The sequence below is a fragment of the Hevea brasiliensis genome, chromosome 7 (assembly GCF_030052815.1).
Source record: "Hevea brasiliensis isolate MT/VB/25A 57/8 chromosome 7, ASM3005281v1, whole genome shotgun sequence".
NCBI classification, from domain to species: domain Eukaryota; kingdom Viridiplantae; phylum Streptophyta; class Magnoliopsida; order Malpighiales; family Euphorbiaceae; genus Hevea; species Hevea brasiliensis.
Window position 1 is genome coordinate 67946146 of NC_079499.1, and position 12233 is coordinate 67958378.

The window sequence follows — 12233 nt, forward strand, 5'->3', positions numbered from 1 at the left end:
TTTTTCTATCCCTCTCCCATACAAACTCTCTCTCCTCTTTTGGCTCCACTCTCTTTCTCACTCCTTATTAGTGCCACTCCCTTTCCCTCTCTTTCTATTGGTTGGAATACCTCACCCATATGCCAGTCTCACCCAAATTATACAACCCCAGTTGTTTAAGTTATCTAAACTTTATTACTATAAGACTTCAAACCCTATCACACCTCTCTTCCAAAACTCTATAAAAATCCTACTGGAGAAAAAAAAAAAAAAAAAGGAAAAAGGAGGAGAAGAAGACCAAAAAAAAGGAGGAGGAGAAGATAAAAAAAAAAGAAAAAAAAAATTTTAAGAGAGAAATAGTCAAAATTTCTTTTAGTTCTTTCTTTCTTGCGATATTTCTTCAAGGTTAGTTCTTTTATTTTTTTTTCAATATCTATGCCACGTAATGTTTAATTCTATGTTCCTTATTTTTAATTTATTTGGTATATTCATATAGATCATGTAATCATGTTTAATTTGAGGGCATACACAATTCTGCACATGTTCAGTTTTCTATCTCTCATATTTTCATTATTTTTCGTTGTAACACCCCTATATTCAGTATTGTGTTCTACTGTTTCAGTGACCAGTGTTGTCCGGACAGCTAGGATACCTGGAACTACACTTTGATATGAGTGAGGAGACATAAAATAATGAAATACAAGAAAAGAAAATTGAAGAAAAATAAAGGAAAGATAATAGCAAAGAAATGTAACCAAGTTAAGCGAGCCGAGAACCCTAGCGATGGGTGACCGCACCGGGAAGTCACGGCGTGGACCGTTGACTAGCCCTGGACTGCGGGGAACCCTGAAAAATGCTTTTAGGACTTAAATAGACCCCTATTGAAGTATAAATACCATAAGAAATATTAAATAAAAACTAAATAATTAGTACAAAGAAAAGTGAGAAATCGAAAAACTGACAAAACTCGGTATTACCGAAAAATTGGGAATGCAACCCGAACAGAGGCATTGTGGTCATTTGACACCCTGAGTTGCCTTTTGACCTAAATGTCCATTAAAAATAAGTGATATAAAAATTTTGAAAATGTCATGAAAATAAGAAATTTTACACATAATACAATTAAAGGAATTATGGGTAAATAATTGAGATATTCGTAAGTTTAATTATTATAATGTTAACCCAAAGTTAGTGGAATGTTAGTGGCACATATTATATTTATTAATCTCAATTAGTGGAGTGTATAAATACCTAAGTGGACAGATTTCATTACCAAAACCACCTCATTTTTTCATTCCAAGCAACATTGCCGAACTTGATTTTCTTTCCTTAAGACTCCATGGCCACCCACCATGCATGAACTCCAATCCACCATTTCAAGCCATAATTTCTTCACTTGTTCTTCATTAAAGTTACTCTACATAGCTAGCTTCCTCCCTCATTGATTTCGATTATTGGGGTGAGTGTGTCTTGTCGTGATGTACAACACGGCATGTGTGGAAAATTGTGTCATGGCCTAAATTGTGATATTGATCGGCAACACTGTATTATTCAATTATTTGTTCTAATTGTGATATTGCTCGGCAACACTGTATTATTCAATTATTTTTTCAAATTGGGTTATTGATTGGCAAACTGTATTATTCAGTTACTTAATCAAATTGTGTTATTGATGGGCAAAACTGTGTTATTCAGTTATTTGATCAAAATTGTGTTATTGATTGGCAAAACTGTGTTACTCAGTTATTTGATCAAATTTGTATTATATGAACTTTGTAAATTTTGTGAACTATTTGATTTTTGAATTGTCAATAAAAAATTTATATATATCGCATTTCAAATTGTTATTGTGCACCATTGAGTAAATTTTACTCAGCGATAGCTTTTCATTACTGTCGCAGGTAGACAGACTGACAGGGCAGCAGACTAGGCTGCTAGTACTACATTGAGAGATCATCGGGTATATTGAGTATAACACATTTTGCATTTTGTATTGTAATGTATGTTCACTATATGTATATATTGTTCTTGATTTTGAGCAGTTGTAAATTAAAATTGTACATTGAAATTGTAAAGTAAATTATGAGTTATTTTGGCTTGTAAAATTTTTACTGTATTTCTTTTATCTCATTCTTTGAAAATTTGTTGTGGATTTGAGTTGAAAAACATATTGTGTTGAATTACATTGGAGTTTGAGATTGAGAAAAATATTGAAGTGCCTTTTACAGGTTTTTGAAGAACTGTTTTGTCCAAAATACAGATGGCACTCTGCCAAAATTTTTACAGAAATTATTAATAGTCCAAGTGTGTTAGCGGTTTTACTTCAGTTCAAAAAGGTTTTTAACACCTGTAAATAGTGCTCACCACTATAAAAAGAAGTGAGAAAAGTTTTAAAATCCCTTGTAGTGTTTTTAATGGGTTATCAGTAAACAAAGTTAGTAATTCATTAGGTATACTACGGGATCATGTTATGCCTTACAGAGTGGTAGGGTGTGACATGTTTTAGAGGTATCAGAGCTAGTTTTTAAATTTTGTTTTCACATGTTATTTGAATATTCTTTCTTCATAGTACAACTGCTCAATATCATTGTTTGATACATACAGTACATTACATTATAAATATGCGCTAACGGGAGGAAATCTCCTTCTGTTATTTGTTTAGGAGGTTTAAGATCCTCGCATTGACTATGGAAGAGGATGATCATTCAGTCGATCAATCTATAGAGGCTGAGGTGCAAGGGGATGCCCCAGCCATATGAAGGAACGGAAGCGTGAAAAACACAAGATTATACCATTGAATTCAAAAATTTTCACCTAGGGTCACAAGCACCATGCAAGATTTATTTTTTATCTATTTGATTTCAATGATAAACAACATATTAAAACTCTTTTAATATGTTTTTTTTGGATCTGTATTTGCCATTTAAGATTTTAAAATTAATCAGATTAATTTTAGAACCCTATATTAAATCAAGAACGATTACACTAACCTCTTGATGTGCTGCAGCGTGTCTGCGCCTTTGAGATTCGTCTTCAGGACACCAGATGTTGTCCCTCTAGCTTGTCCACACCAAGAACACCTATGGCAGCCCTTGAACAGCTTCTAAAGCCTTTTCTATTAATTAGAAATTCAAGTTCTGCCTTTTAAGAGATTAGAGATGCAAACAGGACACTAGAAACAATTTCTAGTGTTCTTAATTCAAGAGATTGATGGCTAATCTCTTTGAATTGATGAGAGATGAAGAGAAATAGCTGGAGAGGCTCAAAGTGGCGTGACATATGAGAGGAGAGGCTGCTGGTTATGTTTTCTTTTCATAACCACACTTAAATAGCTAGGTTAACACATTAAACCCTTGCCACATGTCACCCTTTGATTAGCTCTAGGTTTAAGTGACCCAATCACATTGTGCCAAGTGTCAAACCTATATTTAATCTTGATTTTAATCATCTTACATGATTAAAAACATTTGGCAAGCTTATGTGTAAACCCATGTGTCACCATCTCATGGTGCCACGTGTCACTGTACAAAATGACCAAAATGCCCTGTGTCTTAATTTTGAGTTCTTAACCCAAAATAATTATTTTCTTCTTCTAATTAATTTATATCAAATATAAATTAATTAATTAATCTCTATTAATTAATTTCTCATCAATTAAATTCATATTTAAACACTTTAAATATAAATTTAATTTATACTACACATCCAATAATCTAGATTTGGTTTCAAGTCATGCTAGGGACTTTGCAATTTAATTGCAAACCAAATCTATTTAATTAATCAATTAAACTCTTTAATTAATTAATTAAATCATATTTAAATAGGTGATAACTTGTGTATGTGTGTGACTTACTAGGCTCATCACTAATTGGCAATGAGACATGATATCAACTCTTAATATCATCGAACTCTTTCTTACCATAAATGATTTCTCTAAATCATTTTATGAACCTCATAGACCATGGTTAACACCTAGCATAGCATGCCATGGCCACCCAATTAGTAATAAGATTTACCTTAAATGAACCTATAATCATATGTTACCATGCACTAGAATCTCTCTGTTACAAAATCCCAACTCAAGCCGAGTCATGGTTTATGTCAAACTCCATTTGCTATGAATATTATGTTCTCTTTTAATTCCAGTTCTTGATTAAAAGATTTTTCTCATCGAAACTCTTTTACGAATAAATCTATCTGTCTCCGGCAGAACTTGAAACATCAAGAACAATTAAATGAACATAGGATTTTATCTCTATTTACTTAGAGGAACAGATTCCATCTTGATCAACACCTACCTCCATATATAACTAGCGAGCCAACACATGCCCATATACCCATACATAGTACAAGTATGAAAGCAAGATCAAACTCAAACTACCTATATACAAGATAATCGTGCTATCTCAGTCTAAAGATTATATACACTAATATGATTTATGAAAAAACATTTAAAAGATTAAACTCCATGTTCTTGATATAAGTGTAACTGTTTAGTCCTACTTATAATTTAAAAATGCCTATCATGTTAGTTATATGGCATGAGACTCACCATTCAATATTATATAAATCTCAAATAAATAACTTGTGAACAAACATGAATAATATATTTATGGATAATTCATGTGATTATTATGAATTATCCTCGAGTGTGAAAATTTTTATGATACTTTGTGCTTGTAATTTTGTGACTCATATTCTTAACAAGTTAAGAATAATATTTCTAACAAAATATCAATGGACCTTTTCTATTACACATAAATATATTATGTAAACGGAAAAGTGGAAATGCCTTTTATTAATAAAATATGTACAAGATACATACTAAATGATATGCTCTAGGGCATACTACTAACAATCTCCCACTAGCACTAGAGCCATTCATTACAATATCTTAGACCTATCTTCTCAAGATGTCGGTCTAACTGAACTTGTGACAAAAGCTTAGTGAATGGATCAATTTGAATTTTTAGGTGATGTTATTTTCTGCATGGCTATATCGCCTTGCCCAACTATATCTCCGATAATGTGGTAGTGCCTTTCTATGTGTTTGGATTTTGGGTGAGACCTTAGTTCCTTAGCTCAGTATGATGCTCCATTGTTGTCACGGTGTAGTGGGCTGGCGACTCAATGGAAGGAACTACTGTAAGTTACATCACGAACTTCTTTATCCAAACAGACTTCCTTTGCGACATCTGATGCAGCAATATACTCAGCCTCTGTAGTGGAATCTGCAGTCGTGCTCTGTTTGGAACTCTTCCAACTGACTGCACCTCCATTACAAATGAACACATATCCTGAGGTAGACTTTCTATCATCGATATCTGATTGGAAATCAGAATCAGTATAACCATCCAATTGCAAGTCTCCACCTCCATAAATCAAGAATAAATCCTTAGTTCTTCTCAAGTACTTAAGGATATTTTTGACAGCTATCCAGTGTTCCAAACCTGGATTGGATTGATACCTGCTAGTCAAACTAACAGCATATGCGATATCCGGCCTAGTACACAACATTGCATACATTAAACTTCCAATAGTCGAAGCATATGGAATCCTGGCCATCTTATCTCTTTCTTCAGGTGTCTTTAGAGACATCTCTTTAGAAAGATGGATACCATGTCTCACTGGTAACAATCCTCTCTTGGAATCAAGCATGTTAAACCTCTTTAAAACCTTTTCCAAGTATAGACTTTGGGATAAACCAATTATTCTTTTCGCTCTATCTCTATAGATGCGAATCCCAAGAATATAGGTTGCCTCCCCTAAGTCTTTCATGGAGAATGTATTTGACAACCATACCTTTATAGTCGTCAACATACCTATATCATTACCCATCAACAGTATGTCATCCACATATAAGACAAGGAAAGTGATAGCACTGTCACTAACCTTCTTATATACACATGGCTCATCCTCATTTTTGATAAAACCAAAGGATTTAATGGCTTCATCAAAACGGATGTTCCAACTCCTCGAAGCTTATTTCAACCCATAAATGGATCGCTTTAGCTTGCATACCTTGGAACCATCTTGGGATTCAAATCCCTTAGGTTATTCCATGAAAATGTTTTCTTCAATGTATCCATTGAGAAAAGCTGTTTTGACATCCATCTGCCAAATCTCATAATCATAGTATGCAGCTATTGCTAGTAAAATCCTAATTGATTTAAGCATGGCAACAGGCGAGAAAGTATCCTCATAGTCGATTCCTTGCCTTTGGCGAAACCCTTTCGCTACTAGCCTTGCCTTATAGGTCTCTACCTTTCCATCAGAACCAATTTTCTTCTTGAAAACCCATTTGTTCCCTATAGGTGCAATACCTTTAAGTGGGTCAACAAGATCCCAAACTTGATTCTTATACATGGAATCAATCTCGGATTTCATAGCATCAATCCATTTTGAAGAGTCTATATCTGATATAGCTTCTTCATAGGTAAGTGGATCATCTCCATGATCTACTTCTTCATGAGTAGACAACTCTTGTTCTTCTTCATGAAGAAAACCATATCTCACTGGTGGGTGAGATACCCTGGTTGTTCGACGAGGAACAGCTGTAGATATTTCATCAACGGGTATAGGTTGACTAGATGGATCTATATCCATCTGATCTGTTGGTTGGTCAGAATTCTCCAATTCTAACTCTATTTGCCTTCTTTTGCCTCCTTCTTGAACAAACTGTTGTTCAAGAAATGTGGCATCTCTACTTATCACAACCTTTTGTGAAGTAGGCAAATAAAAATAATATCCAAAACTATCTTTTGGATATCCAACAAATCGACCTTTTACGATCTGGTCTCCAATTTATCGGTGTTGACTTTTTGATATAATTTGGACAACCCCAAATCTTAACCTGCATAAGACTTGGTTTTCTTCCATGCCATATCTCATAAGGTGTGGAAGAAAGCGATTTTGATGGAATCCTATTCGAATATATAAAGTGATTCTAATGCAAATCCCCAAAAGGAGATTGGCATATCGGTATAGCTCATCATACTACGTACCATATCCAATAGGGTACGATTTCTCCTTCAGATACACCATTCATTGTGGCGTTCTGGAGGAGTCAGCTGAGAAACAATGCCATGCTCTCTCAAGTATTCATCAAATTCAGTACTCAAATATTCACCTCCACGATCTGATCGAAGAGCTTTAATATTTTTTCCTGTTTGATTTTCTACTTCAGATTTAAATTCTTTGAACTTTTCAAAGGATTCAAGTTTGTATTTCATCAAATACAAATACCCAAATCTTGATTTATCATCAGTAAAGGTAATAAAATAATGAAAGCCCATTCTAGCCATTTCTTTAAATGGACCACATACATCACTATGTATTAGTTCCAAAATATTTTCAGCTCTTAGCCCTTGTCCAACAAAGGGTCATCTAGTCATTTTGCCTTGAAGGCAAGATTCACAAGTTGGAGTAGGCTCAGAGCCCAATGAGGATAGAATCCCTATTTTCTCCAATTTTGTAATCCTATCTTCTGCAACATGACATAACTTTAAGTGCCAAATATATTTTGAACTTGAGTTGTTTTTCACCATGGCATTGCATTCATTTAGATTGCTATACTTTGGCCAGTGGAAACACTTTCTTACTGGCAATGGAAACACTTTCCTGTTGGCAGTGGAAATACTTTCCTTTGCCTTTGTCAGCTTTGGTCTTCCCTTTCTGTTTAGCTATTTTCTTGGAAGGACCAGGAATCTTAGGTTTCTTTTTCTTATTGCCCTTCTTCTTGTTGGACTTCCCAGCAGAAGAAGATGCAACCAAAGCTACCTCTTTTCCTTTATTGCCTGGCATATTCTTTTGGGCAATAACCAGCATGTTGAGTAATTCAGCTAAGGTGCATTCCTGTTTAGTCATATGGAAATTTGTCACAAAATTCCCAAAAGACTCAGAAAGGGACTGAAGGATCAAATCCGTTTGTAGTTGGAAATCCATGTTGACGTCAAGATGTTCCAACTGCTCAATCAGCCGAATCATCTTGTGGACATGATCCCCAACATTCTGTCCCTCAGACATCCTCATATGGAATAACTGTTTAGATATCTCATACCTAGCATTCCTGCTGTGCTCACCATACAACTCTTGTAGGTGAAGGAGGATCTCACTAGCACTCTGCATGTTCTCATGTTGCTTCTGTAACTCATTACTCATAGAAGCAAGCATGTAACACTTAGCTCTCATATCATGCTCCTTCCACTTGTCCAAAGTTTCATGTTCCTCTTGTGTGGCCTCTGGAGGTAAGGGACCAGGAACATTTGAATCTAGAACATATCCTATATGTTCAAGGTTCAGGACAAGTTACAAATTTCTTAGCCAATCGCATGATTAGGTCTTGTCAACCTGTTGTGATCAAGTATGCTTGCAAGGATATTGGATGGTGGTGGTTGTTTTGTGCTCATTATTATCAGAAAATTAATTGCAGAAAATAACCAGATTAATTAGTAAATGTATCATGTAATTAACCAAATATGATTATGGTCTTTTAATCAAATTGGTCCTCCCACTAACTTAGCGAATCCTACACTTCCAAAGTAGAAAACGGAAATCCTAGTTGGATGGATTTCTAGTGGGTGATTGAATTCTTATAATTCTATTGATCATCCTCAGGTACATCCATTATTGGAATTACAATAAACTATAAGTGAGCAACTCCTTGCCCATCACATCTCATGTGAGGTTCAATCCTTTTACTAGCCCCTAATGCTCAAAATCTCAGGTACATCCAATATTGACTTATCTTGCATTAGTTAAGTTGATCCCATTGATCAAGTAATTATGCAAATAATTTTAATGTCCTCAGGTACATCCAATATTGGCCACCAAACCATTTACATATTTACAACATCTCATGCTTAACAATTATTCTTAAGAAAATCTCTTAAATTAATTGCATCTCATGCAACTATTTAAAATTTCTTAAAATAATTGCCCCAATGGAGGGCTTATGTTATAATTACTTTAATTATAGCATTTCCAACTTAATCATTTGTTTGGAAGATTTTATAGCCATCCTAATTACTATTAAGGTCTCACTTTGCACATTATCCATTTAGCATGCATATATCATATAATTGCATACATTCCCATACATCTCATGCATTCATGGATAAGCTGTAAATATGTTATGATCATGGACTTTCTAAGGGATTCAATTCTCAGCCACCAAGAATTGAATCAGGGCATTCCTAGGTGCATTTCATTCATTCATTTTACAAGAGTTGCTGAAGGAGTACATAATCAACACTTGATATTGAATTCCTCCCACTGGTCCCACCAATGCTCTTGACCTCCTTGAACTTCTTGCAATCCAATATTACATAGTAATCCTTGGCATACCAAGGCGAATTTACAAGAACTTAAATAAATGAAATTACAACCCAAAAATTATTACAAACTTAATAATACATGCCCAAAATAAATTAAAATAAATTAATTAATTTACAAGCCCAAAGAAACATAAAAGAAATAAATCCAATCACATTGGTCTTTTATAGTCCATGATCATCCATCATGCATATCACTATTTAACAATTAAATAAAACATACATACTTAAAATAAATTGAATATCTCATATTCAACTTAAAATTCCAGATTTGAATATGATTCAAATAAATTTAAAAATTCAGATTTGAATCTCATTCAAACAAATTTAAAAATTCAGATTTAAATCACATTCAAACAACTTCAAAAATTCAGATTTGAATCACATTCAAACATTTTTAAAAATTCAGATTTGAATCTCATTCAAATATTTTTTAAAAAATCAGATCTGAATTTTATTGAATCAATTTTAAAAAATCAGATTTAAATATGATTCAAACAACTTTAAAAATTCAGATTTGAATCTCATTCAAACAACTTTTAAAATTCAGATTTGAATCACATTCAAACATTTTTTAAAATTCTGATTTGAATCATAATTTAATTGTGTGATTAAAACAACTAATTAAACACTTTAATTAGTCAAAGAATAGGCCTTAGATCATACAACAATTGCAGAATTAAAAGCCAAACCTTGAATCACCCATGGAACCATTGTTGCCGCCACCAATGGTGGCTTCTCCATGTGTGACGCCACATCTCATGATCCAACCAGCAATGAATCTCTTGATCTCATGATCAAACACACAATTAAATTATATAATCAACAATCTAAATGGCAAATATAGTGGCTCTGATACCAATTGAAGGCAGGCGTGAAAAACACAAGATTATACCATTGAATTCAAAAATTTTCACCTAGGGTCACAAGCACCATGCAAGATTTATTTTTATCTATTTGATTTCAATGATAAACAACATATTAAAACTCTTTTAATATGTTTTTTTGGATCTGTATTTGCCATTTAAGATTTTAAAATTAATCAGATTAATTTTAGAACCCTAGATTAAATCAAGAACGATTACACTAACCTCTTGATGTCTTTGCGTGTCTGCGCCTTTGAGATTCGTCTTGAGGACACGGATGTTGTCCTCTAGCTTGTCCACACCAAGAACACCTATGGCAGCCCTTGAACAGCTTCTAAAGCCTTTTCTATTAATTAGAAATTCAAGTTCTGCCTTTTAAGAGATTAGAGATGCAACAGACACTAGAAACAATTTCTAGTGTTCTTAATTCAAGAGATTGATGGCTAATCTCTTTGAATTGATGAGAGATGAAGAGAAATAGCTGGAGAGGCTCAAAGTGGCGTGACATATGAGAGGAGAGGCTGCTGGTTATGTTTTCTTTTCATAACCACACTTAAATAGCTAGGTTAACACATTAAACCCTTGCCACATGTCACCCTTTGATTAGCTCTAGGTTTAAGTGACCCAATCACATTGTGCCAAGTGTCAAACCTATATTTAATCTTGATTTTAATCATCTTACATGATTAAAAACATTTGGCAAGCTTATGTGTAATCCAATGTGTCACCATCTCATGGTGCCACGTGTCACACCGCAAAATGACCAAAATGCCCTGTGTCTTAATTTTGAGTTCTTAACCCAAAATAATTATTTTCTTCTTCTAATTAATTTATATCAAATATAAATTAATTAATTAATCTCTATTAATTAATTTCTCATCAATTAAATTCATATTTAAACACTTTAAATATAAATTTAATTTATACTACACATCCAATAATCTAGATTTGGTTTCAAGTCATGCTAGGGACTTTGCAATTTAATTGCAAACCAAATCTATTTAATTAATCAATTAAACTCTTTAATTAATTAATTAAATCATATTTAAATAGGTGATAACTTGTGTATGTGTGTGACTTACTAGGCTCATCACTAATTGGCAATGAGACATGATATCAACTCTTAATATCATCAGAACTCTTTCATACCATAAATGATTTCTCTAAATCATTTTATGAACCTCATAGACCATGGTTAACACCTAGCATAGCATGCCATGGCCACCCAATTAGTAATAAGATTTACCTTAAATGAACCTATAATCATATGTTACCATGCACTAGAATCTCTCTGTTACAAAATCCCAACTCAAGCCGAGTCATGGTTTATGTCAAACTCCATTTGCTATGAATATTATGTTCTCTTTTAATTCCAGTTCTTGATTAAAAGATTTTTCTCATCGAAACTCTTTTACGAATAAATCTATCTGTCTGGCAGGAACTTGAAACATCAAGAACAATTAAATGAACATAGGATTTTATCTCTATTTACTTAGAGGAACAGATTCCATCTTGATCAACACCTACCTCCATATATAACTAGCAGAAGCCAACACATGCCCATAGACCCATACATAGTACAAGTATGAAAGCGATATCAAACTCAAACTACCTATATACAAGATAAGCTGTGCTATCTCAGTCTAAAGATTATATGCACTAATATGATTTATGACAAAACATTGACAAGAGTAAACTCCATGTGCTTGTCATAAGTGTCACTGGTTCGGCCTACTTATCATTTATAAGTGCCTATCATGTTTGTTATATGGCATGAGACTCACCATTCCATCTTATTTATATCTCATATAAATAACTTGGGAACAAACATGAATACAATCTTTCTGGATAAGTCATGTCCTTATTATGAAGTATCCTCGATTGTGAACCTATTTATGATACTTTGTGCTAGAAATATTGTCACTCATATTCTTAACAACTTAAGAATAATATTTCTAACAAAATATCAATGGACCTTTTCTATTACACATAAATATATTATGTAAACGGAAAAGTGGAAATGCCTTTTATTAATAAAATATGTACAAGATACATA